Source organism: Protopterus annectens, chromosome 12.part0, assembly GCF_019279795.1.
Source record: "Protopterus annectens isolate FY-2018-M chromosome 12.part0, PAN1.0, whole genome shotgun sequence".
Classification (NCBI taxonomy): Eukaryota; Metazoa; Chordata; order Ceratodontiformes; family Protopteridae; genus Protopterus; species Protopterus annectens.
The window spans coordinates 206124287-206141541 of NC_056746.1; the positions used below are offsets into that span (position 1 = coordinate 206124287).

The 17255-nt window shown below is 40.0% G+C and overlaps 1 protein-coding gene across 1 annotated transcript in view; it reads right to left on the reverse strand.

Moving 5' to 3' along the window:
- Positions 1 to 17255, reverse strand: part of LOC122816450 (netrin-3-like) — a 668831-nt gene that overhangs the window by 614259 nt on the left and 37317 nt on the right. The window lies entirely within an intron of this gene.

A 17255-nucleotide genomic window follows, 5' to 3' on the forward strand; every position in this document is an offset into this window, starting at 1 on the left:
TTCAATATCAGGATGCTTCTGATGTTACCTGCTCTCCCTATCTGCTCCCAATTGTGAAAGGTACAATTTTATTATTTTCAACAGCATTCCCTCCATGCCTAGTTAGACATTTTAAAATCATAGGTCACATTATCATCTGTGCCAAATAGTCTTTATCAATGTTTTATATTGTCTTCTGCCATTCTTGAAATATCAAAATACTTTCTAGACAGTAAATGAGGCATTTCATGGAGTTCTTGGAAGTATACAGCTATGACTCATGAGGATTCTGGAGAATCTGCACTTGACAAAACATTCATAATCCTCCCACCTAAGCAGTCTAACCACAAATTTTCAAGTTTATTCACTAGAAATATAACAAGTCTTTCTAATGTCACTTTAAAATGCTTGTGATAAAGCTCCATTTCTTTTTACAATACTGCAAAACAAAATTTGTCACAGCCAAAAAGAGGCCCAAGCATTTCTTTTTCAATTTGTGTTTATCTTTTAAGTTTAGTCACTGACTGGCCTCACATTGCCAATAATCCCCACACTTTTGCAACAAAAGTGTATCCTGACTATCCTTTGACACGTGGGTAGGAACAATGTTTTCTTCTGCTTTGGTCAAAGTGTGACAGCAGTAGTTGAAACACACATCTACTCAGATTATGTCACATGACTGTCACCATGACCATGTTTTCTTTTCTGCAACAATATTCAGAGATCAAGTAGTTTTTTTGTTGCACTCATCATAAACCTGCATACATAGTTAAGCTCCCAAGAAAATCTGCATGCGCTTTGATATAGGCAGGTTATTTCCATGGTAATGCTGTCACCCACGAACAGGAGTTCCCTCTGCTTCATATTTTTCTTTATTCAGTTTTTTGCTATAATGAAGTACAATATCTACTACTTAACACACAATTTTCCCCTTCCATTCACCTCCACACAATGACAATGTCATAAACTTACTATCTTTTCAAGACCATTATCCACATTGTTGCTTTAAAGCTGTTGTTTGCCGAACTGATGTGAAGAAGGAAGCCTCTGGTAAATAGCAACCAAAGGGTATGTTAAAAGCATGTAGCCACTTACCTAACTAATTACCAGAATACTTCTGTTCCACTGTGCTTTATAAATTAGTGGACTTTATTCATAGCACTCAGTACCTTATTTTTGTATTTGGCAATGTTCCATCAAAATACGGACATGGGAGATATTTTGGATCCCAAGTCAAGCTACCTCTTTTCCCCAAACTAGACAATCACTACTTTTGATGACCTAATAACCTTCTCCTCTAGTTTGTTCAACGTTCAGTGTGGTGGTACAAGAAACTCAAACCCTCATTCAGTTATCTTGGAGCTTAGATCCAGTAATCCAGCTCAGAAACTTAAGGACCATACAAAGTATCAAGTTGCTTTTGAAACTAGCAAAATTGATCTTCTAATAGCCAGAGGCATGACATCCTAGGTCTTTGCAAGTCTTAAAAAATATATAAATATATGACTGGCTAATAAACTAAAATATTTTTGGGCAAGGTCAAGTTACAACAAGAGGTCAAAAAGTGTCTTAAATACACAAAAAGAAAAAGGTGTCTGTGACTCGCTGAAGCCAGCACTATGATACTATGTCTTTGCTGTTTTGAAAGATCCAGAGAGTAAAGCCTCTCCATGTGAGCAAAGCTGTCCATTCTTAGAGAAAAGAAAAATAAATAAGAGGGAATTTAAACAGATGTAGGCCTGTTTGATAAAACTTTGGCTAAAGACAAATTCAGCACCAACCTGAAGAAAGGACATAATTTTACTGAAACCTTTCATGGCTTATTAAGTGAAGGTTACTGCTGTATTTAAGCTACATTTGTATAGATGGTACAAATTAAATAGACTTTTTGTGCTTTTCAAAACTTGCCACATGTGCAATGTGTGCGTTTGTTCATCCCTAGAAGACTGAAGTGTGTGTCAGAAGTACTACACTAACAACGTGACAATCGTTATACTTAATGTCATGATGTCAACAAAATTTTTCCAGCTTACATGCCAGATCGCCAGACTGTGATGCTTACCATTGGTCACAGCTATGAATAACAGTTTCTCAAGTTTTGGCACTGTAACAGCAGCCGTCTCCTGTGTCAGTCATATAACCACACAAAGTCAATCACCACTTCTCTTTCTTTAGCATTTTTTGGCTTTTCTTCATATGCTTAATCTGCAGACATGACCAGATTTACTTTGGCCCATGTCATTTTTAAGGTTCAAAAGTATTGCCAGTGACACACAAAGAATCAAAGCACATGATCCTTGACTCCATATGACAAAGCAACTCTACCTACGAATATTTAAAGCTAACTTCTGTTTACGTTTACTCTTCAAAAAAACACATTTGGACAATGTAGTATCAACACAAGTTTTATTATTCTGGCTACGATGTTATACATTCACTTAAACTGCATTATAAAATTTGTTATTGTAAATACTGATTGCATTAAATTTGTTACTTTGGAGCTTTTCTCCCTGGGCCTCCATTGAAAAAAAAGGCACCCATGCCTAGGCAGACTTTCAGGGTAAACAAATATCAATAAATAAATAATGTAGTAGTAGCATTGGTACATTGTTGCAGTTTCACTGTTGCAGTGACTAAAGCATGTTCAGATGAGCTCTGGAGACCAAATAAGACAGCAACCAGCTGTGAATAATGTAACATTAACGCTGATGTCAGCGGACCTTTAGCATATCATAATCTGGGATGCAGCCTCCTACATGGGTGATGCAGAAAGCTTTGCCCAATAAAGAAGATACATGACCTCTTCTGTGTTCTAGATGTGATAGAATAGGTTTCAGCTCTTGCCATAATACTGATGTAACTTGACCTAGTGGCCTTCCCAACCTGTTGCACATGCACAGCATTGTTTTTGTGGATAGTGTGTGTGTTATACGTGGTATCTCCAGCTCTCTATCATCCATTAGTTTTCTGGTCATCTGTAAGCCCATTCATTTCCCCAGAGCATGAAAGCCATCATGGCTAGTGGTAAGTATAAGAGGAAAGGACATTAAAACACTAGGACATCACAAAATGTAGTGCTCATACCAGTACTGTGTTTAGCATATCAACCAAGATCATATATTTAAAATACAAAGCTTGTGGTGGAGTCTTGGATGAAATACCTTTAGCTGTCTTACCGCAAGAATTCTGGATAAAGCCAAAACTAATGGAGGGAACAAAGGCCTAAAACCTGGGACAAATTTTCACTATTGCTCTTATAACCTTGGAAAGTTTTTAGAATAATGGGTTTTGCATTAGTATGCGGTTCTGAAGGATGTGAAGTATGAAACTCAAATGTCTGTCAATATTTAGTGACTGCAATCCTCTGCAACCTCCAGAAAAAAAAAAATCACAAATTTTATGAAGAACGGACCAAAAATGAGGCATAAATCTGTACATTCTGCAAAATTCCTGATAGTGGAAAGGTATGGATCGGTGGAGGGGCAGTCTATAGAGTGACCTACCATAACTAGCATTAAGGATAGAAAGCAGGTTGGATTTGTTGTAAAAAGCATATGATGATACCATATGGGCAGTGAAGAACAATTATTTACTAAAGGCAGAAAAGGAAATGGTGTGGTTAGTCCCAATCCTAAGATAAAATATGATATGCAATGTAAACAGGCAGTGCTGATGGCCTATACGATGTTGGGATAGACAGCACAATATTTGTATTCCAGGGTGCTGGGGGATCATTCATTCATTATGCAGGGCACTGGTAAGGCTGCATTCAAGATGCTATGTACAGTTCGAGAGGGCCTACAAATGAAACAACCAGGCTTGTAGAAAATATACTATGTATCGTTAACCAAACTGTGAAAGGAAGGCAGGGAAGGAAAATGAAGAGAAACTTAGAGGGACAGAGACGCGTTAGAGAAATGAGTAGGTTTTGGATACACTATCTTGTATGGGAGAAGTGGGAAGGATTATGTTTATAGAGGGAAGAAAGGAAATATTAGTCATTACCTGAAGGAAGATAATATCAGCTGTCATTAGATCTTCCTGTATCCATTGTTGAAGCATTTATTGAGTTCCTTATGCCACCTAAAAACCTTCAAAATTGTGACATGCCCTGGTATCCTCATATTTGGAATACTGGAGTGCTTTGTACTTAGGGCTGTTGCACTTAGAACATGCAGATGGCACAGAACTACTTGGCATGACTACAGATGGGGGTATGTCAATACCAAATGCCAGTTCTACAGGTGTGGGTACGCAAGTTCCAAACGCCAGCTCTGCAGAAGGGAGTATCTCAATAACATGCACCAGTTCCACACAAGGGGATCTGTCAATACCAAATAACAGTTCTACCCAAAGGGGTTATATCACAATACCAAATATCAGTTCAACATAAGAGGGGGTACATCTCAACACCAACTAACAGTTCTACCCAAGGGGGGAGGGTATATCACAATACCAAATATCAGTTCTACATAAGAGGGGGTATATCTCAACACCAAATGTCAGTTTTACACAATCCATAAATGATACTGAATCATATTGGCTGCCAATGCAAAGCTCTAGCATTGATTTATCTGATACTGAGTATCTCGGGTCCCCCTATCCTTGGTAGTGGCTAGTCAGATGCTGGCTACTTTATGCCCTGTGGTCAGTCACCATGGAGCACTCACTGGTTTCTGGGGTGTTGATCAAAGCTTTTTGGATAATTCCTTTGGTCATCAGTGGTTGCACCTTTGGAACCTACTACTACATAGGCTGAGGAAATCCCCAACACTTGGTGGGGCTAGGTGATCCCAAAGACTTGTTTATTTGAAATGTCATACAGGGATTGATCATTGTTTGGTAACTCTGCTGCATGTTGCCAAACGTTGACAAATTACCTTACATTTTATATTAATATAGTGTTCCATTTTATTTATTATAGTTTGCTATTTCAAATGTACTTATGTCTGTAAACTCTTGGTACAGGCACTTAAATAATCCTGAACATGAAGAAAATGAGGACATAGCACTTCATGGAAATGGTGAAGAGACCTAAAATTTGTTGCCTCAGACACAGTTGCAATGTAAATTTTCAAAAAGGTTACAAATTACTTTTGGCATACATGGCCACTTTGTAGAGGCTAGATGTAACAACTAGATTGACTGAGCAGACAAGACACACTTTAACTCATACAGAGCATTATAGGCAAATTATTACATGTAACATTATACAGGGTCCTTTCCCTTAAATCAAAGTGGCATTTTCAAGCTGAAAGGTGTTGCTTCCTGCATTCTAATAGATGCGACCATGTTGCAGCATTCTAATAGATGCGACCATGCATCTTGCAGCATTTTAATAGATGCGACCATGCATCTTGCAGCATTTTAATAGATGCGACCATGTTGCAGCACTCTAATAGATGCGACCATGTTGCAGCACTCTAATAGATGCGACCATGTTGCAGCACTCTAATAGATGCGACCATGTTGCAGCACTCTAATAGATGCGACCATGTTGCAGCACTCTAATAGATGCGACCATGTTGCAGCACTCTAATAGATGCGACCATGTTGCAGCACTCTAATAGATGCGACCATGTTGCAGCACTCTAATAGATGCGACCATGTTGCAGCACTCTAATAGATGCGACCATGTTGCAGCATTCTAATAGTTGCAACCATGGTGCAGTACAGCATTGTTTGGTTTTACTTATTTACTATTCATCATTCATTTTTTTTTAACTAGATAAGCCTTGTGATACCATAGTTTTCTCAGAAGCAGACTGGGAGCCCAAGGAAGCTGGATAACTTGCTGCAGTTCAGATATTATATAAATGTAAATGCTGATGTGATTTAAACCTAGATCTGCAGCTTTACATCCCAGCACAAAAACAACTATGCTGAGCTGTCATAAAGAGTATTACACACAGTAGTTGAAGCATTTATGCATTTCAAAGGGAACAAGGGCATACGTTCTCATAACCAAGTACACACACCACACAAGTATTGCAGCAGCAAGCCAAACCCACATCTCCAGGCACAGCACTGAGAAAGTTCCAGAAACAGGATGGCTGGCTGACTAGTTGCAGAGAAAAAGTGAAAACTCAGTAGTTCTGGGCTTGGGGAGAATTACAGAGTTTATGCAAATCCTGCATTCATATCCATCTATTAGGGGAACACAGAAATGCTGCTGAAACAGCAGCAGCCATCACTTTTGAAAGGTCTGTGTGTTTTATGCATATTATAAACTCACACCCATTTTATACCAGTACTGGCAGGGATACTGCACTAAACCAGCAGGGAAGAGCAGCTGAATAGTTCTGTTTGATGCCGGTGCTTGTGTGGGCTTGACAAATGATTAGGGCAAAGAATAAGTCGTTAGATCTGCAAGAACAATAAAACCATGCTCCTGTTTTTGTGTGCTGCACTTCTCTGCACGTGTGTGTGTGTGTGTGTGTGTGTGTGTGTGTGTGTGTGTGTGTGTGTGTGTGTGTGTGTGTGTGTGTGTGTGTGTGTGTGTGTGTGTTCACTGAAGAAAGTTTTGGATGTTTGATAAACCATCTGCCAAGAGTCTGGAAAAATATTGGTTCTGTGGCAAAGATGAAGCCTCAGCTGCAAAACCAGTGACCTTGTGTCAGTTAACAAGACAAGGAACAGAATGAGTCAGACAAGACAATGCAAGTAATCACCACTATGTAGCTCTACCACGTCAGGGTGATCATGCATGATTGTAAGCACCCTGCCAAACTGTGTCTCCTGGTGCAAGCCAGCACTGGCAGAGGGGACTCTGGGTGTGTACAGAACTTTTCAGCCTCCATGAAGTTTGTGGAAGCATGCACTGAAATACAAAGATAAGGGTTGCATATATTTCACATAATATGCAAGCCTCCTAAAGAAAAGCAGGTGCAAAATTATAAACTATACCAGACCACTTAAATTAATAGCAGTTACTTTTTTTCCTCAAAGATAGATAGTGACTCAATAGAACATAGGTGGTCAGGGGCCTAAACAAATTTTAGGAATCTAGCAAGTGATAAGTGTTTGCAATCTATAAGACTAAGGTCACATCTTTTATTGGTTACACAGTGCATCTCCTAAGACTGTTTGTTGTCATATTCTCAATGTGGGGCAGCAATATCACAGTACAAACTGAATTACATCAGTATAATAAAGAACTGCAAGGCTTCTCCTTGTATCCAAAACCTTTGAAAGCTCGATTTCAACATATTCTGTTACTGCAGTTATTGCCATACAAATATGGCTGGAAAACCTTGTTCCCCTGCACTCCACAGACTACAGCAGATGTCAGCTTTGCTAGCACATCTCCTGCCTGACTTAAGACTCCTGTGAGCTGAATATCTAGCAGATGTCAAGCTGTCATTTCAATGACATTTTTGTAAATTATCACCAGTTGTGCATCTCTCTCTCTCACTGTCCAGCAGTTCTTACCCTTTGGAACTGCTTCTAGCAGTGTTCTTGTTTCATGCAGATTATCTGCATTGGACTACTGAGATAAGGAATGACTTCTGGTGACTGGCACCTTGTTTATCATTTATTTCTTTAATACTAATCCTTTTTTTTAATCTGCTTGCAAACCTTGGCCTAAGCTGGAAAACGGTCCACTTGGATCAGTTCTCTACCCGGGACAACAAATGTCTACATATATAAATAAAAATAAATAAAACAATAGGACCCAAGTTCCAAGGCACGAAGAAACTTTCTCTTGATCATGGACAGAATCTAACTGAACACAACAAAACCCGACCTTATGCATTTAATTAGGTGCTGTTATTATAGTGGTTAGCACTTTTTTTTCTGTTAGTGTCTTCGTTGAGCCTTGTATTTACAGTCCCACAACTTGCAGCTCTGTTAAGGGTGCTACAGACTTATTATCCCAACTATAAGTTACAAACCTGGAGGAAAGAAGCAGCATATATTTCTTACTAGAGAATTACCTTGCCCAAACATGATATTACCAAATACTTTTTTCTGCTGAAAAGATATAGCCATCAGAGCAATTCAGGTTTTATAAAACTGCAGACGAAATTGAGGGATGATGCCATCTGGTTAATCCAATAAGAATGACACCAAGGCACTTTAGAGGGGCAAGGTTGGCGCAATGGTTAAGGACTTTACCTTACAGATAAAAATACTGGGCTTGATTTTAACCTCTGGTTATTGGCTAAGCTTGTCGTAGTCTGCAGACTAATATTTACCTATGAACACAATGAACCATATGAAGTGGTCAAACGAAATTAAGAGAAAAGTTTCCTAGGGCAAATCGATGGTTGGCCACCATCTGGAATTTTCCCTTTTCCCCACAGTAGTCCGATCTCGGAGCTAGTATATTTAGTTGGGGTGGCATGTGGGGAGCATAGCCCCCACCTGTGTAGTTGTTAATTTTTTATGGTTTTGTTTACAGTCGCACCAGTTGCAAGGGTGGACTACCATTAGTTTGCCCTAGAAAACTTTTCAATTAAGAACACTGTTCAATGAATAGGGTTTTTTTCTGAATAGGTGTTCAACAAAATAAGCATTCACTCATTTGAGTTTCAACAAAGTGATATAGACCCGAACCTACCTACAATGGACCACACATTCCTTAAACCCTTGGGTGTTAATCCCAGACTACATAGGTACTTACATCTTCGTAAGGCTGAAATATCTTTCTGTGGAGTTTGCCAATTAATTGCACTTCATAGGTTCATATAGGCAATTACTAGTCATGTCCTGCAATACACCACTCTGGAGCCTTGCTCAGTTTCCAAACTGCTGGTCAAGGGACTTGACAAAGGATGCAAACCCTTGACTACAGAAAGCAGTTCAATAATAGTTCATATCCTTAATACTCTGTGCTAATTGACAGACTATAATCATTTCAACAACTGGCCAGAATCTGGCTATTTCTTGATATTTACATCCTGATTTGGGGACACTGAGTTAGTCAGGCATTATCATTATACAGTAGTGTGTGCTGACTGTGAAATCTCACTTTTTGTGGAATTGCTACTGCCATAGCTTGCAAGGGAATGACCTCAGACAAGTAACATTACTGATGACTGCTGAAATTACATACCTACATTAGGTATGATGAATGTTATAGTCCTACATTTCAACACACCATCTAGGACTGTTCCTCTCCTAAACCATGGAAGAAGTCTTTCTGTGCGGTTACAGGCACTTCTGAGAGCACATGCAAAAATCTACATTATCTACTCCTTGAAAGGTAATTCAATCATTACTGTGCAGGATGACCTTTCTGACATTAGAATGTACTTCAAGAATTATGGTAGTAAAAACAAACATACAAGGAACATAATTTTAAATTTTTGGCTCATTTTCATTAGCAGTTATGATCCTGCATGTAAGATGGTAAATACTATTTCACAATTCTGCAAATTTCCAAAATTTGATTTAAAAAACTAAAAAAAAGTATTTTCATTATAAGAATGAAAGCTGTTGTATCTCAGATCCAAGCCAAATGTATCTATATATTTTTTTTCCAAAATGAAGGGATCTTTAGAGCAAAGTGCAAGTATTGTTGCCAGTTTTGCAAAATTGTCACTAAATACATGCATCAAAAGCATAGGCTCAAATACTGAGAACTATCACATAGGTTCATAGGTTTATACTAGGCTATCTGCCCTAAGTCATTTATAAGCCTAGCCCAAATTTTTGTGGCTTACGCCACCCCTTATATGAAAAAATACTGTGCCCATTAGTATGTTGTGCCTCTGTCCAGCAGTGACACAGAGATGATTCCCGGGGTAAACCTACGATCTCCCATCCACAGGTCTAGATTTCTCTTGAACAGAGTCAGCGAGGTGCTCTGCCTCACATGGACCAGGATTTTATTCCACAGCATAGCACTTATCTGAGTGATAAATCTATCCCTCCAGCACGTCCTATTTATATCCGTGCTAAGGTTTTGCTCTAGTGGTTTTGGTGGATTTGGATTTTTTGAGGTGGAGCATGTCCATTAATTCCGGGTTGGACATGGCCTTGTATGTCAGGCACATGTCACCTCTGAGCAGACGGTATGCGACTGAATAGAGCTGGAGTTTCTTCAATCTGGCAGCATATGACAGATTTTGGAGTCCCTTTATCCTTTTGGTGAGGAACTTTTGGGGTCTCTCCAATTGCTGCAGATGTCGGGTGAGATACATCCCGAATGGAGCATTGTACTCGATCATTGGTCTGATAAGTGAAGAGTACAGGGGAACAATGACCTCACTAGATCTGGTTGTGAATCCCTTCATGATCAGGTGGGCAATGTAGAAGGTCTTTCTAACCACTTTAGCAACGTGAGTGTCAAAAGAAAGGCCACTGTCAACCTGGGTCCCCAGGTCCCTGATAACCTCTTCTGTGCTTAGTGGATTGCCACCTATATGGTAGCTTGGGGTTACCTTGTTTTTCCCGAAGGGTATGACTATACATTTTTTGGCGTTTAACTTCAGGCAATGGCTCTGGCACCAGCTATCTGTTTCCGTGAGTCCCTTCTGAAGTATATCCATGTCCGATGCACTTTCCACTATGGCACCCAGTTTGCAGTCGTCTGCAAACTTTGTCAGCCAAAGTCCTCCCATGTTGGCCTGTACTTCTGAGAAATAGATGCCAAACAATAGGGGGCCAAGGACCGAGCCCTGTGGGACACCACTTGTGACCGGCTTGGAGTCTGACACAGCGCCAGCAACTCTAACCCTGTGGGTTCTGTCCTTAAGCCAGTTTGCAACCCATCTTGTGACATATGGGTTTACATTTAAGCTGGTAAGTTTTTCTACAATACCCGAGTGGGGTATTGTGTCGAAGCCTTTGCAAGGTCAAGGTAGGCTGTATGGACTGCCTTTCCTCATCAATGGCCTTGGTGACTGTTTGAAGAAGTCGACCAAGTTCAAAAGGCATGATCTTCCCTTGACAAAGCCAAACTGGGTCGGGTCCAATGTCTGCAAGTCCCCTATATCTTTGTTTATGAGCTCCATTATGATCCTCTCCATAGCTTTGCAGACTAGACTTGTTAAGCTTATGGGGCGGTAATTACCAGGGTCCATAGAGGCCGCCTTTGTGGAGTGGGACCACAGTTGCCGTCGCCACTCCTTGGGCACGTATCCTGTGGTAAGGCTGAGATTAAACAGCTGCCTTATGTGCGGGTTTAATTCCTCATTTAGCTCGTGTAGCACTCAGCCGGGGACACCATCCGGTCCCATTGATGCTGTGTTTTTAGCTTTAGAGAGAGCAGCTTTCACCTGCGCATTTGAGATGTCCGGGAGGCTACACTCGGCTGGGATAGTTATCTCTCCTTTAGGGGAGGGGGGTGAAGTTTGCACTGAACCTGTCTGCCAGTATGTTGGCAATGTCTGTGGGTTCAATGATTTTTGTATCATTATGGACTAATTCTGAGCATATCTGGGAGTTTCCACCCAGGTTCCTAACATAGCTGAAAAAGGCCTTATGATTGTCCTTTGAATCCATGGCAATTTTTCTCTCAAAATTGGCCTTAGTTGATTTTATGAGTGCTCGTATTTTTTACTAATAATGATCAGGGTGACTTCCCTTTTATGGATTTTGTTCTATCATGTAATAGCTTTCTCCTCTTATTGTAAAGTTTGTTAATGGCTGGGGTCCACCAGACTGGACGCTTTGCCCTTTGTGGAAAGAGTCTTGGTTTTATTTGGGATTGCCTGATCCATGCAGTCCTGGAGGTGTTCATAGAAGGCATTTGTAAGGGCTTCCATAGCTTGGGTTGTGGTTTCCTCTGGCTCAGGGGCCTTGAAGGATACCACACCAGTCTTGAGTAGTGTGAAGTTTGCTTTAGAGAAGTTCTTTACTATGGTCTTTTTTGTTTGGGGTGGGGGCGGGATGTGGATTTCCAGTGAGATTAGTTTATGATCAGGTCTCACCAATGAGGGATATACTTCCGGTGTGGAGCATTTTGTCCCCATGTTTGTGACAATGAGATCTAGTATATTTTCTCCTCTCGTGGGAACAGTGACTAGCTGTTCCATGGCATTTGAATTTATGAACTCCAGGAACCGTTGGGCTAGAAAGTTAGGGCTTGAGTAATGTTCCCAGTCTATATTCGGGTAGTTGAAGTCACCCAATATGATGGTGTTTGGAGATACATTTATACCCTCCAGTGTCTTCAGGAAGGCTGTGTGGGGTTCCTGAGTTTGAGAGGGTGGCCTGTAGCATGCTACAATTTGTAGAGCAGTTTTGCCTATGGTTAGTTGCACCTGGATGGTTTCCGAAGCTTCGTGCATTGCCACCAACCTGGAGGTGTGGGTATCCTTTATGAATATGGATACACCCCCTCCTTTTGTGGTGTGGTCCGGGTTTTGGGGCCTATACTGTAGTTTCTCGAAAATTTACCATGCATCCGTAGAAGACATATAACATCGCAATGTATCCTCTAAAGCTTAGTTTTGTGCAATGATCACTAAATCACTCAAGAGGATGAAACTGAACAGTGACCACTAAAATCATACAAGAGGGTCAAAGCCCACAATGGCACAGCTGTGATCCATTATGTCATGGCTCAGCATAACAATTCCGGACATCTTTCCCCATCAATGTTGTTCCTTTTTTAACCACCTTTTTAAGGTCTCTTAACTCGGTACCAATAAACACACATTTGGCTGTGTGTGTGTCTGCTCCGTCTCCTTTTAATACCTAGGAGGGCATGAACACAAAGACACAAACATATACAATGACAGCTATCACAGTGCAAAATCTGTGCACACATCTTGCTGACATGGAGAAGTTATTAGCCAAATTAGCAACTGCGAAAACTCAAAGCTGAACTGTGAACCAGCTTAGCAAAAAAAAAAAAAAGGTAAAAGCTGAGCTGTGGACTGGGTTAGTGAATATGAGAAGGTTAAAGATGAATGGTGACGCAGGTAAGTAAATGTGAAAACTTAGAAATTAATGTTGGAGCATTTTAGGAAGCATTAGAGGTTTGAGGCAGAACTGTGAGACAATTTCAGGGACAAAGCCACTATGACAGAAGCATTTATAAAAGTTTTTTTTTTCAGGGGTAGCATGAGCTAAAAAAATCTTTTGAGGACAAATTAACAAGAAGGGATAGGAAAAAAAAAAAAAAAAGAGAGAGAAATACTCACTACAGGGAATAGTTAACAGACTGAAAATTAACTGGTTGCTGTTGTTAACTCAACATACTCTCTCTCAATATGTAGAGAGACACACACACACACACACACACACACACACACACACACACACACACACACACACACACACACACACACACACCAGCAGCCATTCATGTTGCAGAAATATATTCCCTGCCTAGTCTTTCGGCTTTTCCCAGTTAGGGATCGCCACAGCGGAACTCCGGTCCACTCATGATTGGCAGTGGAATTTACGGTGCCGGGTTGCCAGCCTGATGCTCAATCTTCAGCGAAGGTACACCCATTCACACTCGTACCTACCTGCATGTCTTGAACGTCACTCCACCACGGGGAGGACATGCAGACTCCTCACAGAAGGCGCTCCAGCCAAGAATCGAATGGGAGAACCTCTTGCTGTGAGGCGACAATGCTAACCTCTGCACCAAATATATTCGCTGCCAATAGAACCTTAACAGGACACAGGAAGCATTCCATGGGAGATGGGCTTTAACATTCTCCCGCTCTTTTTCATTCTCAGCCTGCTAAGGCTTGAATTGGTAGAATTCAGAAAGTTTTTTGTACCCTAAGATGTAGCTGTCTTTAGAAGTGGGTTCATAAATGCTGCAGAGGAGTTCCCCATAGTACTTTGTATATTGCTTTACTAGAGATCCATCCTTAGAGACAGGTGCTAATTAATTAGCTTGAATTTGTAGGTTGTAGATAGGATACCATTGTACTGGGAGCTAAAGAGACAGTTCATATTCTTAACCCCCTGTGCTGAGAGATTCAAGACCAGAGTCTGAATGCTGCCTTTAGTCTATTAAAACCAGTCACAGCATTTGAACTATTAAGCACAAGGCTAACTGCAGGATTCAGACAAAAAAAAAAGAGTGGTACACCTCTGCTTAAGATCATAACACAGTGCCTGCCTTGTTGTTGTAGTAGTTAAGTATTCCAGCATCACATGGCAATGGTTTGTAAATGATTCAGTCAGTCAACAGATTCCTCTCTTACTTCTGGGGCAAGGTACATTTTACTGTTGTGATAAAGTGCATGTCACTGATTTAAGTGCGGCAAAGATGAGCAATTATAAAAGCATACCCTGAAGTGATGTTCCATTACATGTTTTATAGATATTATTTCACAACTATGGTTCTACTGTTGGATTCAGTACGGACATAGCATTCTGACATATGGGGGTAGAGGATTTCTTTCATAATTCTGCTCTATAATATTAGTTGTTTCCTTGTATGGTAAGCAATTGTAGACAGCTACAAAACAAAGTTAGAATTTGTATCAGTCAGAACAAGAAATACAGGTAGGGAACACTTTGTTTATAAAATGTTTTGGAATAGCTTGTCATTTAAATTATCTGTCCACTATGGGCACGGAGCAGTGATTAATCCATCACTGGAAAACAATGTAGAATGTTGTTCTATTAAAAGGGGATTTGTGCAAACTCACAGCAAGGTGCACGAGAACCTTCACTGACTGAACATGAAATTGATTAGTCTAATGGATTTAGTTAAAGGAAGACTTACTGACAACCAGAAAGCACAAGCTGGTCCTTTACAATAAAGACTGCAGATAAATGCCATTATAATGGTGGGGTCCTTCTACGTTCAAGATAATTGACAAGTTTATGAGCAACGTGGAGCAGTATTCATTTTCACATTTTCATTTGCAGAGAAAGGCATATAGCTCAGTACATTTAGCAAACTTACTGCAGAAAAGGTTAATCAGATATCATTAAAAGCAGTGCCTACCAATTTTTATGAGTAGAGGGAATATCTGATAAGGATAAAGCCATTACACTGCAACTATGAGTGAAAATCATCCCCACTTTCCTTGTAAGATAGGGAGCTTTACTTGTGTAATGGCCCCACTCGGGGGGGGGGGGGGGCTCTCTCAGCAACACAGCACTGATCAACCATTTAAATAGGCAACTGTAATACCACTTGCCCTCCATAGCCCTACACTGCATTAACTGCCTCATCTGTACTGCCACAACAGTCCTTATATTGGTCCTGTTAAGCAAGATTTAAAATGTGTTTAACATATACACGGTTTCCACACTGTCTTCACAAGATCATGTTCTTGATAACTTATACTACAATTATCCGGTGCAGTCCCTAGAAAATTATAGTATTGTGTTCCAAGCAACTGACAAATGAAAGATGGGTAGATAGAAAACATCACTTCATAAAGCAAACTGAAAAATTATGTGAGGTATGAAAGCAGCATATTTTTTTAGTTAAAATATTGTCTTCTACAGGAAATATAGTGACATTTATTTTGTTTATGAAAGTCTGTTTTCTTATTTTAGAAAGAAAAATCAAAGATCTGAAACCACACATAAATCCACTGGGGGGATTGTTTAAAAGTAAAATCTAAATCCTAAATGGAAGCTGCTGATGGGAAAATGTCTGCTGCTAAGTGCAAACAGGTGAAGGGCTTAAGAAAACAGTAAAAGGCTTAAGTAAGTATGTGTCACAATTTGCTCATTTATTTTTTTACTTAAAAGCACAAATTGCTGAATGCTAGGGGCCACACTGAGAGTGTCCGCTAAGTGATTCCCATGAAAAATGATGGGCAGACCGCACATATGGACAATAAGGAAACTGGTTTTAACTTGCCGAGTTTCACGTGCAAGTAGACTGCATCACAAGGCAATGAATTATTTTAATTACATAATTAATATCACTACTACACACAAACCAAGCACTGAAGGTGTCTGAAGCTGCTTCCTTTTCCTCTTAGGAACATAATGTAAAATCTGGAATTCAGCAATATCTATTGTCCTGAAACAGCATTTCTCAATCTGCCTCTTTAATTTTGAGAAATAAAACATTAGATGAAATATGCATATCACATACCAGCAATTACTCTGATGCACAGATTTTCACAGTCAAGAAAAAGAGGCCCTCAAAAAAATTTTGAGAAGGAAAATCTCCATTACAAGTTCATCTAATTTGACTAAATGTCACAGAAAACAAAAATTTCAACTGAAAGTTTATGTGCAAGTTTAAGACACAGGGAGGAGAGGGGGTGGTAGAGGAGGGGAGAGAGAGAGAGAAATAAAATGAGTAATAAAAAAGTAGTGCTGGTAAGGAGCATCTCATGATAATGAAGGAACTTTTTAAATACTGACAAAGCTGCCTTTTTTACATTATGCTTACTGAGGAAAAGTGAAAGAACCCTACAGTGCCCACTTCATAAGTAGAATAAGACACTCCAAAGTGTAATGTGTGTACTAAAGGACTCTCTGTAAGGACAGTGCATTATATTAAACATGTGAACTGTGTCTGCAACAGTCAAACCACAAATCATCTCACCTAGTCCCTACATGGGCCAAGTACAAATAAAATGCATCAATTTTAGCATCTTTTACAAACCATTTTCTACAGTATGGGTACATGATACACCCTTCTCAGAATTAGCCACAAGACAAAATATGAATATCCTTAAGGAATACCTAGTCTGTATTGTTGTAGCTCATCTAAAGTATTCTGATCAGCAGACTCCACTAATAGCCATGAAAGAGCATGAAATAAGATAGCAGACATTTATTTAGTTATCAGTGTACATCCAAGCTGGGTAGACCCTCAAGTAATATAAAACAAAGGTAGCAGCAGCTACAATGCATCCAGTTATGGACAGTTTCTTGGCAGTGATGCACTGAGTAACTTCACAGTAACAGGTTTGCTAGTTCATTTCTTGGCATGGGCACTTTTTATTTTTTTTATTATTTTATTTTTTATTTTAACATTTGTTGACTGGGAAAGACCGACTAGGACAGAGCCTATTTTCAGTGGAGGCCTGGAGAGAGAAATGCTCCAGATGCAGGTCTTTAGAATGTGGGAGGAAACCAGATTATCCAGAGGAAACCCACGTGAATGCAGGGAAAACGTGCAAACTCCATACAGAAGCCACCCCAGCTGAGAATCTAACCGGACAACCGCTTGCTGTGAAGCAATAACGTTAACCACTGCTCCACCACACTTTCTGTGCAAAGTCTGTATAACCTCACTGTGTCTGCGTAGTTTTGCTCTGGGTGTTCTGCTTTTACTACCACCTCCCAAAAATATACAGTAGGTGAGCTGGCATTCTCCAAATTGCTCATTGGTATGTATGCATGAATAAGAGAGTGAATGCTCTGCTGCAGTAGAC